Source organism: Schistocerca gregaria, chromosome 10 (assembly GCF_023897955.1).
Source record: "Schistocerca gregaria isolate iqSchGreg1 chromosome 10, iqSchGreg1.2, whole genome shotgun sequence".
NCBI classification, from domain to species: Eukaryota; Metazoa; Arthropoda; class Insecta; order Orthoptera; family Acrididae; genus Schistocerca; species Schistocerca gregaria.
Genome location: NC_064929.1, coordinates 189,148,919 through 189,163,343, shown reverse-complemented (window position 1 = coordinate 189,163,343; position 14,425 = coordinate 189,148,919). Strand labels below are relative to the sequence as shown.

At 41.4% G+C, this 14,425-nt stretch overlaps 1 protein-coding gene across 1 annotated transcript in view; it reads right to left on the bottom strand.

Moving 5' to 3' along the window:
- Positions 1 to 13,887, bottom strand: part of LOC126293576 (short neuropeptide F) — a 518,100-nt gene extending 504,213 nt beyond the window's left edge. The window contains exon 1 of the mRNA XM_049986850.1: positions 13,828 to 13,887. The gene's annotated coding sequence lies outside the window, so the exon portion shown is untranslated. The remainder of the gene's footprint in view (positions 1 to 13,827) is intronic.
- Between the last annotated feature and the right edge of the window lie 538 nt (positions 13,888 to 14,425).

The window sequence follows — 14,425 nt, the reverse complement described above, 5'->3', positions numbered from 1 at the left end:
ATGACGCCAGTATCCCGTACGCAACGTATAAAAATGGTTAATATGGATATGAGAACTATGGGACTTAATATCTGAGGTCATCAGTCCCCTAGAACTACTTAAACCTAACTAACCTAAGGTCATCACACATATCCATGCCCGAAGCAGGATTCGAACCTGCGACTGTAGCAGTCGCGCGGTTCCGGACAAGCGCCTAGAGCCACTCGGCCACCGCGGAAGGCCGCAAGCTATAAAAGTTGCCATTTGTACTTAGGTAATTTATGTGGACAAGTTTCCGACGTCATTATGGCCGCATGACGGGAATTAAGATTTTGAACGCGAAATGTTAATTGCAGCTAGACGCATGAGACATTCCATTTCAAAAGTCGTTAGGGAATAAAATATTTCGAGATCCACAGTGTCAAAGAGTCTGCCGACAATACCACATTTGAGGCATTAACTACCATCACGGACAAGGCAGTGACCGACGGCCTTTACTTAACGGCGTTTGCCTAAAGTTGTCAGTGCTAACAGACAAGCAACACTGCGTGCAATAACCACGTACGTAGAACGTATCCGTTAGGGCAGTGCGGCGAAATATGGCGTTAAGGGGTTATGGTAGCATCAGATCGACGCAAGTGCCTTTGCTAACAGCACGACATGGCCTCCGGCGCCTCTCCTGGGCTCGTGACAACATCCGTTCGACCCTAGACGACGGGAACTTCATAGACGCCTAGTGGGAAACCGGTGTAGGTGTGACATTTTTATTTTAACTCCTACAAACACTCTAAAATTAATATATGTATTTTTTTTGCAAGCAATAGATGGGTGGATACGTCTCTCATGGACAGTTATCGGTAAACAAATTCGTTTAAGCTGACGCCTAAGTTTTGACATCTAGGGGGGGGGGGGGGGGGGGGCAAAGCTATAGGAACCTAACCGTCTGTTCAGCATTACTTTCCTGAATTCTGTAATCATACAAATGAACTTTTCATGCTCCCGCACCGATTTCCAAGGCGTACGTCGGTAATCCTTTTGTAATTTTTAGCGTTCCATATCCCAATGACATTATTTTTCTGTCCATCTGTCTGCCTGTCTGTCCGTTTATTAAGACCCCTTTTCCCTCAGAAACAGGTAGAGCTATCAAGTGCAAATTTGTGTTACCTATTAAGGTCTACAGTCCGTTGAACATGTAGAGCTTAAGCTTCCAAGTCAAAGCAGTAAAAAGATACGGTCATTTTCGATACTCACAAACTCGTCTACATCTACATCTACATCCATACTCCGCAAGCCACCTGACGGTGTGTGTCTATGCCCAGGACACGTAAAGCACAGGCTATTCCCCGTGGACCTGGACTCATGACTTTTGGAAATAAGTAAACCTTCACAGCACAAGCTACGAAAAAAATCTGAAAATAGTTATTTTGTAATTACATCATATAAATTTTTTGCCGCTATTGTTTACTATAAATTGTTTATTGTATTGAAAGTCTCTTCCAGTTTGTTGCCACATCCTAAAATCAACTCGATTCAATATTTCGGTGATCCAGTTCTCAGCGGGACTCGTCAGAAGAAGCAGCGCTCTCCTGAAAATGTATAACAGCTGGATCGCTGAGTTATTGAATCGAGTTAATTTTAGGTTCCGGCAGCAAACCCGAAGAGACTGTGAAGACTTATTACGCCGGGAAAGCCTGCGATTGCCTGCTGTATACTAAATCTGCATTACCGTTTGGGCTGTCTGCAGTGGCTATTCCAAACGCGCATAATTGAATTTCACTTACTTACGAAAACGGATGGGGAGAGAATGGACACAATGTCCATAGGATACATATTAACGCAACTTACGACAGAAATCTAACCGTTTATTTCAAACATTTTAATTTGTAAAATGTCAGAAATCTTAGGAACTGATGTGATTTTCAGAAATAGGTAGCGTGATTCACGAGGAAGATTTGCGTGTATATTTTACAATACATTTCGTGTTTAATGGCTGAGCTGGGTTGAAGTGAGGTTCCCTCCGGCGGTGAAAACGATGCCTTCGCCATCTAGCGGTGACTGTCCGATAGCCACGCAGACTGTCTATGCCCATGACACGTAAAGCACCTGTGACATTCCAAACTAAAATAATACTAGTAACTTATGCGGCATTGCGCTTCCATTATTTGTGATGTCCATCGAAGCGTTTCACAGAACATTTCGATAATGGCATAACAACAATAGCCCTCTGGCGTGCTCTACCGTTTTCTTCTCTGGAAATTTCCGTCATTTATTATTACCAGCAATCACAACAGAGATGAGAGCAGACTAAGTCAACATATGTACAGTTGCTATTTAGCATAGCATGTTAATGTAACTCAACATTACTAAAATAGACTGGAACGCCAAAGAAAGAGGGTACAGGTATACGTATACAGAGAGATGTAAACAGACAGAATAGGGTGTTGCGATTGGCAACGCCTGTATAAGACAACAAATGTCTGGCGCAGTTGTTAGATAGGGCTGCTACAATAGCAGGTTATCAAGATCTACGTGAGTTTGAACGTGGTGTTATAGTCGGCGCACGAGCGATGCGACACAGCATCTCTGAGGTAGCGGTGAAGTGTGGATTTTTTGGTACGACCATTTCACGAGAGTTTCGTGAATACCAGGAATCTTGTAAAAAATCCAATCGCCGACATCCCTGGGGCCGGAAAAGATCCTGGAAGAACGGGACCAACGGCGACTGAAGAGAACCGATCAACGTAACATAAATGCAACTTTTCCGCATATTGCTGCAGATTTCAGTGCTGGGCCATCAACAAGTGTCAGCGCTCGAACCATTCGATATGGTCGTTGGGAGCCGAACGTCTACTGGTGTACCCTTGACCACTGCACGACGTAAAGCTGCGCCCGTCAACACCAAGTGGGACTGTTGATGTCCCCGGGCCACAACTGGTTTGAAGAACTTTCTGGACAATTTCAGATAATTATCTGGCAGCGCAGATCAGCAGACATGAATCCCTCGAACATTTATGGGAAGTCAGTTGGTGCACAAAATACTGCACCGGCAATAGTTACGCAATTATGGACGGCTATAGGGACATCACGGCTCAATATTTCTGCAGAGAACTTGCAACAACTAGTGGAGTTCACGCCACGTCTAGTCGCTACACTACGCCGTGGGAAAGGAGATCCGACACGATATTAGGAGGTATCCCATGACTGCTGTCACCTCGTTGTAGTATTAGTTTTGGAAGAACCTTCTCAAGTACAACGACTAAACGAACTGAAACATCCCGGCAAATGCTAACTATATGGTCTACAATTAGAACCCATTACCTTAGCCTATCGCAGTCCATTTAGTTATCTTCTGAGTTATCCAAGTACGACTCACGAGTCGTCCTGACGGCTTTACTTTCGACAGCGCCTCGTTTTCCACCTTCCAAACTCCATAGAATCCCTCCGGCATATATAGCTAGCACTCCTGCAAGAAAGGATATTGCGGAGACGTGCATCGTCCAGAGTGGCCGAGTGGTTCTAGGCGCTACAGTCTGAAACCGCGCGACCGCCACGGTCGCAGCTTCGAATCCTGCCTTGGGCATGGATGTTTGCCATAGCTTAGTTAGGTTAAAGTAGTTCTAAGTTCTAGGGGACTGATGACTTCAGCAGTTAACTCTCATAGTTCGCAGAGCCATTTGAACCATTTTTGAGACGTGCCTTACGTAAAGCCTGTGGCATTATTTCCAGAAGGAATTTTCACTCTGCAACGGATTGTGTGGTGAATTGGAACTTCCTGACGGATTAATACATTGCGTTGCGCTGGGACTCGAACTCTACTTCGCTTTTCCGGAAACGAATTACTGAATGTAAGCAAAACGTGTACGAACAAAAATCATGACTGAAAACCAATGTTGAATCTACGTTTTGTTATAGGGTGAATGGTAAATACAGGCAGTAATATAGATGTTAGACAAACTTTCAGGTACCATTCCTGACACACAGCGGAAGAAAATATGTTACATGATCTTGAAGCCGAAAACATTGCTTCCATGTTATAACACATTTTCTACCTTCCTTCACAATCACATTGGTCTTGGCAAACACACAGAAACAAAATGAAGCAGTATTACATGAAAAATATTTCTTACACGTAGTGTTCGAAATGTAATCCTGGTTAGTTTGGTTAAAATGTACAGTTAAGTTGTATTTCTTACGTTCACTGTAGTGTTCGTTGTTCCAACGAGACGGTGGTAATGCTGAAATGTGTCTGTTTCAATTCTTGTGTCGACGCAAACTAACTTCATTGTCTGTGTTGACATACATAGGATTCTGAATACCACATACCGTGACAGATGAATCGATAGAAGTGGACCAATTCCTTGGCCTCCTTGCTCTGCAGACCTGAAGCCACTAGTTTTATTTGCGGTGGCATTGAAAGCTCTAATGTGCAGAACCATTGTACAAGATGTACAGAGACGTCGTGCCCGTATTGTGTAAGGCTGTGAACAATGCGCAATTCGCCATGGATACATTACGCATCAGAGATTAAGTACGACGGGGTATCGATGCACGTTCCTTGCAGACAAGTTTCTGTTGCTGTGAGTTTATTTATCTAATTTCATTTTTTAAATTTGTTACGTCGTGCTTCAGTTTTTATAATTTAGTTTTTCAATTGTTATTGTAATAGTGATTTGTTAGTCAATTCTTCAATATCTTTGAAGCATTCCACATGCATGTACGAAAGCCGAATGTGACTACACATTATTTGTGTACTGGTTCTGTAATGGAAAAGCTGCATTTAGAGAAAACTATGGACGACTTCCTAACCACACAGCACTATATTCAATAACGTTTATCATGTTGCAACTAAACTGGGTAGAACTGGATCATCCTCTTCACAGATTCCGTTAACGAGACTTCCTTAAATACTGGCTTCCTGCATTAATGGGGGAGGTTCCTTTGGCTACGTGGATGGGTATGTTCTCCCAATATGACGAAACTTTTGATCATTCTACTTGTCAGGTGACAAGCTACCGAGTTCGAGTCTCAGTCCGACACACAATTTTAATCTGCGAGGAAGTTTCACATCAGCACACACTCCGTTGCAGACTAAAAGTTTCATTCTGAAATCATCCCGCTGTCTGTGACTAAGCACTGTCTGTCCAATACTCTTTCTACCAAGAGTGCTAGACCTGAAAGTTTCGTCGGTGAACTTGTGTGAAGTCTGGGAGATAGGTACTGGTGGAAGCAAGGCTGTGAGAAGGGGTAGTGAGTCGTGCTTAGGTGGTATAGCACCTGCCTGAGATGGGCAAATGTGCCGAGTTCGAGTCTCGGTTGACACACAATTTTAATCTGCCAGGAAGTTTCATATCAGCGCCCACTCCACTCCAGAGTGAACATTTAATTCAGAGGGCACATCTTCTTCAGCTAAAATTCCATCACAGATCGATCGATATAAATTGTCATGTTTGCCTATACGGGTGTCTGAAAGACGACGTCCACAAAAGGAAAACTGAACACAAAAGACGAATTGATGTTCTGGGTGATGGATAGCGCTGCTGTCACAAAAAAACGATCACACACGAGCTACACGTGATGGTGTTGTCATAGAAATTTATGAATATCAGCTTTGAGCTTAATCAATTGCCTCTGCTTAACAACATCATCTGAATATTTGTTTGGATTATATTGAAACAACTGTATCACTGTAAGCAATAAGAAATTGAACACCTGTTACATGCAGTGTTTCATTCCAATTAATGTATACCATCAGATCCTAAAATATTTACTATTCCTACTGAAAATAGCCTGCGTTTCCTAAATGCCTGTTACCTACTAATAATTGTCCTGTGTAAAAGATGAGTCAACTGCCCCTGAAAATGGTGTGTTATGCAAGCCGCACTACTTTTGTTTCGGGGAAGATATCCAGACAGGAACAGACGTGAGTTACACGGTATTTTTGGACCGAGATATGTCTCACTTTTGCCATATTTTGTTCCGTTAATAGTACTTACTCTAGTAAATTGTTCAGCGGTTTTATACCGGAAAGTTATTACTTCCACGCTTACTATTTTGATATCGCCTATTAACTGCGTTATTTCCAACAGTGAACCAAATTTTTTAAGGCAAAATTTCTGGACCGTTAACAAAAGATTATGTACAACAATGGGAATAAACTTACTGAGACATCCAAAACCAATATGATTACATTGTTATACAAAGGAAGACTGGAGACTCTTGGTTAATTACGGCAGTAGTAAGGTATATCTTGGTCCAAAAATACCTTGTAACTCATGGCCTAGCCTCGAATTTTTTGAAGCATGATTTCGTTTGCAAACAGTTCCCCAAAGCTCTGAGGGGGCACTTGCTGTCGCCTGCCTGGATACCATTCCCGACACAGATGTTGTCTAGGTTGCATAAAACGAAATTTCCTAAACCTTCCAGCTATTTCTCTACATCGTCACCTCTCTAACTGAGACCTGTGTCGTAGCGTTATACCAATTTTCCAGTACCCTCGTCATAGGAGGCAGCCGCTTGGGCTTTCCGCCACTTCTACATCTACATCTACATGACTACTCTGCAATTAACATTTAAGTGCTTGGCAGGGGGTTCATCGAACCACAATCATACTATCTCTCTACTATTCCACTCCCTAACAGCGCGCGGGAAAAACGAACACCTAAACCTTTCTGTTCGAGCTCTAATTTCTCTTATTTTATTTTGATAATCATTCCTACCTATGTAGGTTGGGCTCAACAAAATATTTTCGCATTCGGAAGAGAAAGTTGGCGACTGAAATTTCGTAAATAGATCTCGCCGCTACGAAAAACGTCTTTGCTTTAATGACTTCCATCCCAACTCGCGTATCATATCTGCCACACTCTCACCCCCATTACGTGATAATACAAAACGAGCTGCCCTTATTTGCACCCTTTCGATGTCCTCCGTCAATCCTACCTGGTAAGGATCCCACACCGCGGAGCAATATTCTAACAGAGGACGAACGAGTGTAGTGTAAGCTGTCTCTTTACTGGACTTGTTGCATCTTCTAAGTGTCCTGCCAATGAAACGCAACCTTTGGCTCGCCTTCCCCACAATATTATCTATGTGGTCCTTCCAACTGAAGTTGTTAGTAATTTTAACACCCAGGTACTTAGTTGAATTGACAGCCTTGAGAATTGTACTATTTATCGAGTAACCAAATTCCAACGGATTTCTTTTGGAACTCATGTGGATCATCTCACACTTTTCGTTATTTAGCGTCAACTGCCACCTGACACACCATACAGCAATCTTTTCTAAATCGCTTTGCAACTGATACTGGTCTTCGGATGACCTTACTAGACGGTAAATTACAGCATCATCTGCGAACAATCTAAGAGAACTGCTCAGATTGTCACCCAGGTCATTTATATAGATCAGGAACAGCAGAGGTCCCAGGACGCTTCCCTGGGGAACACCTGATATCACTTCAGTTTTACTCGATGATTTGCGTCTATTACTACGAACTGCGACCTTCCTGACAGGAAATCACGAATCCAGTCGCACAACTGAGACGATACCCCATAGGCCCGCAGCTTGATTAGAAGTCGCTTGTGAGGAACGGTGCCAAAAGCTTTCCGGAAATCTAGAAATACGGAATCAAATTGAGATCCCCCGTCGATAGCGGCCATTACTTCGTGCGAATAAAGAGCTAGCTGTGTTGCACAAGAATTTTTCTGAAACCATGCTGATTATGTATCAATAGATCGTTCCCTTCGAGGTGATTAATAATGTTTGAATACAGTATATGCTCCAAAACCCTACTGCAAACCGACGTCAATGATATAGGTCTGTAGTTCGATGGATTACTCCTAATACCCTTCTTAAACACTGGTGCGACCTGCGCAATTTTCCAATCTGTAGCTACAGAGCTATCGGTGAGCGAGCGGTTGTATATGATTGCTAAGTAGGGAGCTATTGTATCAGCGTAATCTGAAAGGGACCTAATCGGTGTACAATCTGGACCTGAAGACTTGCCCGTATCAAGCGATTTGAGTTGTTTCGTCTTCCCTGGTGAAGGAATTTCGGAAAACTGCGTTCAATAACTCCGCTTTAGCGGCACAGTCGTCGGTAACAGTACCATCGGCACTGCGCAGCGAAGGTATTGACTGCGTCTTGCGGCTTGTGTACTTTACATACGACCAGAATTTCTTCGGATTTTCTACCAAATTTCGAGACAATGTTTCGTTGTCTGCGCTGGTCTGAAGCTCGTTGCTTGTACCATCGGTTTTTGTGAGCAGAGATGAACATTAGAGGGAGCGAAGTCCGGCTTGTATGGTGGCTGGGAACGCTGCAGGGTTGTCCTCATTGCCCCTGCAGTGTGCGGCTGAGAATTGTCGTCAAGAAGGAGATGCAGGACAGGTATGTTATGTGGGGTTGCGTGAAAACAGGGGAAACCTCGCTTGGCACGTTACACTATTGTTCTAGGCATCTTTATGTGCTCACCGTATGCACAGAATTGGAAAGAAAGAAATGATGTGATCGCCTGGCATAGTAGAGACACTTCCTGACAAAACTTCATTGGATTTTTCTCTGTCAGTTCCATTTTGCAACATATCGTATTAATAATAGTCCTATTAACGCCTTGCATTTATGTCAACTCTCGACTTTTCTTGGCATTTGTGTAAACATTAATGAAATTAGTAGACATTTAGACTAGTAACCTGTCTATCGTCCTCATAACAATTGAAATACTTGACAATAAATATAAAATTCAAGTCATGCTTACATAATTTACAATTTTTTAGGAGACTGTAGGTACCCATGTCAGATTGCTAGTGGTGTTTGCACAATACGCAAAACAGAATACTCCGTCAGTGGCATGTGTATTTATTTGTTCCTTAAGATAGTGGTAAAGATTACCGCCTGCACATGAACGTCTATGAATCTACAGTGTCCTTGTAAACCACTGGACTGATTGTAACCAGATTTGGTTCGCATATCGCTTACCATATGGAAAGGAGCGCTGTGGGGGAGTAAACCTGCCCCTCAGTGAGTATTGGTGAGGGTAAAAGGAGGCATTATTCAGGAATGTCCAGAGTAATTCCAACGAAATTTTGTGTAAAAGTGACTCACTATTTCTGTCATGTGTATAAAAATACTTAAGGGGTAATATTTCCCTACCACCCCTAGAGATTGGGGTGAGAAGATGCGACTTGAAAAAGATATTCGATAACGACCGATATTAGAGTCGAATGCATATTTTTCTTGGTCACTAGACTTACTGTTGATAGTCCCAAAGACGTTTCATTGCCAGCAGTGGTGTAGGGGATCTGAGGAGAAAGTAACCTAACAGCATATCTCTCCTGACACAGTTTCAATGCAATTTACACTCTTATCACTTGCCATCTGGAAAGAAGTTACTTTGACAGTAAGACACCCCTAGCAGCACTATGGCTGAACCTGGGGGTAAAAGAGGTGACATGAGAGCAAAACTCAGCAATTTCATCCAAATTTTGTTTATGCATGCATTTGTGCAAAAATATGTGGGAGTAATAGGCGCTCACTATCCCTAGAGCTGGGGGTGAGAATGAGAAGGGTGACATTTAAAAATGTTCAAAAATGGCATATTCATATTTGTTTCTTGTATTTAGTTGAATGGAACATTTTAAAAGTAAGAGGCTGAAATTTCTTATGTGCGTTGTTCAGCGTATCAACCACATGACGAGAATCGGCACTGTAGCAATTCAATAATTTTGTCAGCGTGTTCCGCTAAAATCCCACACTATTGAATACCACAGGTGCAATTAACGTCCTCACTGGAGCCAGATGTTGTAAGGCAGCGGAGAATCAAACAATTGCTCTCAAGATTCCTTCTTCTCGAGACTGCAGTAAGTTTGATTTCACAGTGCGAGTAAAAAGAAACAGTAGTCAAAAGGTCATGTTCAATGGATAGGAAATCTGTGTAAAATGTGTTACATATAATCTGTTTGACGTACGTACATGTGGGTAAAGCCACGGGAAAAATGTCAGTCCTAGATTAAAGGTGATTCAGCTGCCCCTACTGATGTCATTTTATGCAACCCGTAGTATGTCTTTAACGGGAATGTTATCCAGGCAGGTGACAACTATGTAATCGATATAAGTTTCGTCTCGGAACTTTGGCAGACTGTTAACTAGCGGAATAATACTGTAATAAAGTACAAGTGAGGATTGGTGATGAGGTATACAGTATTTTTGGACCAAGATATACTTTTCTTCAGCCATGCTTATCCAAGTGTCTCCAGTCTTTCTTTGTGTAATTAGCTGTGTAGACATACAACTTTTAGATGCTTCTGTAAGTTTATTCTGCTTACAACACTTAATTGGTATAAGAAATTATTCCTATGAAAATCATTTTACATCTGTCTTTTCTTAAATTCGTACGACTTCACCCTCATCTGCAACTCTTAGTTAGTAAATTACACATTAGTGGATGACTGTCAACTGCATCAACACAGTTCTTTCATCCTTCTTCTTGGATTTGCTTTAAAGTCAGTAGTAAGGTTTTCACATGTTGTGGCAAATGTAAAAGGGATAATGGAACTACGAGAAACCGATGACAATCGCAATGGGTAGACCTTCTCCTGACCAGTGAAATGTTGAACAATTGCTCATCTTGTGAAGATGGGAACAATTACCTAGCAAAATCAGTAAATGAAAGTAAAACTAATTGGGTAGACAAAAAAAGTCTGAAAGGAAGCACCAGGACAAATACAGTAAGAATAGTTTGAATTTTTTTCTCCCTCTTTTTACATAAATTTCCGGTAATGTATCTTGCTAAAGATTTCATAAATACCATCAAAAGTTTCAGGCAGTATAAATTCAGTAATCTTCTCCAGCATTGGATTCTGCATGTTGCTTTCCCTGTATATTAGTCAGCGCTGTTGGACTTATTTTAATTTCTTCCTGGAATAATACTATCCTAGACAAATGAGGGAGAATTAATATATAAGTACTTATAAAAACAGACAACAGAAAAGTAACATCATACTAAATATCAGAGTTCATACCACGTAAGCTGCTTGAATGATGTTTAATTGATTTAATATTTGGAGGGAAAATGGGAATGATTCAGCTTTCTCTATTGTGGTAATGGTATCTCTTGTCTATTCCACTGACTTGCGATAATGTGAGAGTTTGATGTTTGAGTAAATCTTTAATTAACTAATAAGCACGACTCATTCAACAGGAAACCTTCACCTCAGGTGCCTAATTTCTGGTGGAATATGGAAGGTCATAATGAAGGGTATAGCTATCAAATGTTAGAATTTGAAGAATGTGTTTTATATTTTATTATTGGTTCCAATCAATTCCTATATCCTCAGATCAATATGGCTTAATAAAATGTCGTGAAAATCTAATGTTTTCCACGCTATCTTTTTAATCTTCACTGGTCGGACGATTTCATAATTGATGGAAACAAGTAATGAAATAGAATATTTTACAGAAACTGCCTTGAAAGATTGGCAAAAATTCTGTAACTAACTCGTCGTTACCATTTCCACACGATTTTCCTCATTTGCTCACAACTAACCAATCTCTTTTCGAACTTCTGCTTCGCAATTTTTTTACTATTTTTTTATCATTGTGCATCCACTTTGGGAACGTGCACCGTTTTTCAGCCGTATTGTACATGGTGTGACTTATGATGCTGTCTGCATGGGATGGGAACAAGCTGTCAAAACACAGTATGTTAATATGGGCAATGAACAGCCACTTATAATGCCAGTTGTGTTTAAAATATTTCTCTCAACTTCAAATATATTCTTGAAATTACTTTAGAAATTTGCAGTATCGATTGCCGTGAAAGGTCTCAGTATATCACAAGCGATTTAACCCATTGAGTATGTACCTTATATTAAAGGTCGATACAACGTGTATGGCAGAAAGAAAGTTACAAAAACAGTATAAATAAATGATGTCAGTACTTGCAATTTGCAATACATGGGCTATTTTACTTGTGCAACAGGTATAAAGCTTTAAGTTGCTTAAACTGATACACATAACTCATCAAATTTCATACAGAGATGGTAATGTATTATTGTATGAGGTACATGAAACGTATTCTGAGACTTTAATTTTCACAACTATAAAGAATAAGTTCCAAGCAGGCACGACAAGATAAAAATAAAGTCTGGAAACAAAGGGGGGGGGGTGAGTGATGTGATTATGTGACGAATTTGTAATATATATTGTCATTGTAAAAGCAAAAAAGTTTAGCGATGTAAGTCATGTAACTTTTCCAGTAAGTTCAGAAATTCCACCAATTTTAATTAGTTTCAATCATCAGATACAAAAGCGTCTTCCGATATTTCTCGTAATTGCAAAACATATCTATTCTCAGTAAAGATAGTAAAGAAATTCTGGATCCAGGTTTTACTTGTTTCTTTTGCCAGAGAAAGCCGGCGGTAACAGTCTGCCCGCCTAAAAATTATGCAAATGGAAAGCTGAATAAATTGTTTCTGAACGATAATGAAATAAATACTACAGGAAATAACTGAGGGGCGAGGTGTTTGAGACGTTACAGATAGATAAAATCAGATTATCGGTAGAATATCATTGTTGGGTCTATCTTATATTTTACTCTTCTCTTCCACCACTTTATTTCTGACTTAATCTTGACAATTTTTTTTACATAAGTTCAAATCAGATATTTCCATTCTTGTTTCTGACTCTAATGTCCTGCTCTATTCTACACCACTGACAATGCAAACTTGCTGACTTAGGATGGTGGAACACTATAATAAAACGACAGAACTGATCAAGTTAACTGAGAAATTTTGCAATATATTTTATATGACAGGGACACACAATATGGTGCGCTGTGCATCATCGTCAGCACAAATGGGCGCGTATGTGCTGATTTGATGTAGAATGATGGCGGAATATGACAACAATGCTTGACAAAACTGGTGAAGTTAAATAAGAAATTTGTGCTGTAAATTACATAGTCATGATTGTGAAACAAAATATGTATCATCTGCAACGCCGCCAACATGAAATAGTATAAAATATGTTCTGACTGGGTGTGGACAAGTGTGTAGAACATGACTCGAGAAAATTCATTGAAGGCTAGTGTGAGACTTATGGATTATGTTGACCTGACTGGGACACAAAACATTGTAAGCTCTTCGTCTTTCTCAACAAATAGTAGAGTACAATAAGTGCTGACTTAGGGTAGAGACATGTTGGAATACTAGAATAAAGTTCAACGAAATTGATGAATTTAGGTTTTGAATTTATGCAATATGTAGTAGTGACTGAGAAACAAAATATGATTCGCTCTGCACTTTTGCCAACAAAAATTAGTGTACTATATGTGTGCTGATTTGTTGTACACAAGTGCCGGAATTCTAGGCTAAAACTCAACAAAGTTGATAAAGTTAACTAAGAAATTTTTGCAGTATATTGCATGACTAGGTAACGCAATGACCAACAGAAGGTAGTGAACAACTTGTGGTCACTAGAGGTAGACAGTTAGTGGAACACTAAAATAGAATTCGACAAATTTAATGAAATTGAGTGTTAAATTTACGCAGTAGGTTATCTTGACTGGGACCCAAAATTAAGAGATTTAAACTGTACGTCATGTACATAACACGAATGGTCAGGAACGTGACTGGACTTGGACAGACCGTGGAAGGAAAGCTGGTAAATCTCTGGAGAAAATTGACGAAATTAGTTGCGGAATTTGTATTGTTAATTATCATGACGGCCATACAAATGCATCGTGGGTTTCAAAACAGTTCATCAACTACGATAGTAAGAGGGTTTGGACGGGGGGGCAGTAATTTATTGCCGGGGGCGGAGCGCCGCGGACAGCGCGGCGGAGCGTCGGCGTCCTACCTTGCGGAGAGCGGGCAGGCGTCGGCGTCGGAGCGAAGCGAGCTCGTGCGGCGTCGGGGCGGCAGTGGACGCCCGAAGCCGCCGCCGTCTTATATAGGCGACGCGCGGTGGCGAGCATGCGCAGAGGGTCGCCTGCCAGGAGAAGGGAGGGGGCGGCGCCAGCGGCCGGTCGGTGGTGGGGTGGGGGTGGGGGAGGGGGTGGGGGAGGGTACTTGCTACCCTCTACCCTCTACCCGCCTGGACCGCCCGCCGCGACCTGGAACCGAGGACAGCCTCGTCTCAGAACGCCGGCAATAGGACGAAAAACATCCGTAAAATTTCATCACACACTTACACACGATGTACTAAACATCCCTTTGGAGACATCTACATAATACCGTTGCAGTTCACAGTTACGTGTTTAGCAGAGGGCTTGTAGAAGCACTTTCGTATTATTTCTCTATGGCTTTCCTCTCTAATAGCATGTCGGAAGAGCGAACACCAAAATGTTTCCGTGGAAGCTCCGTTTCCTCCTACGGTATTACGACAGTCAGTTCTCCCCGTGTAACAGGGAGTGAAAATATATTGTACCATTAGAAGAAAAAGTGGACCGTTGAGC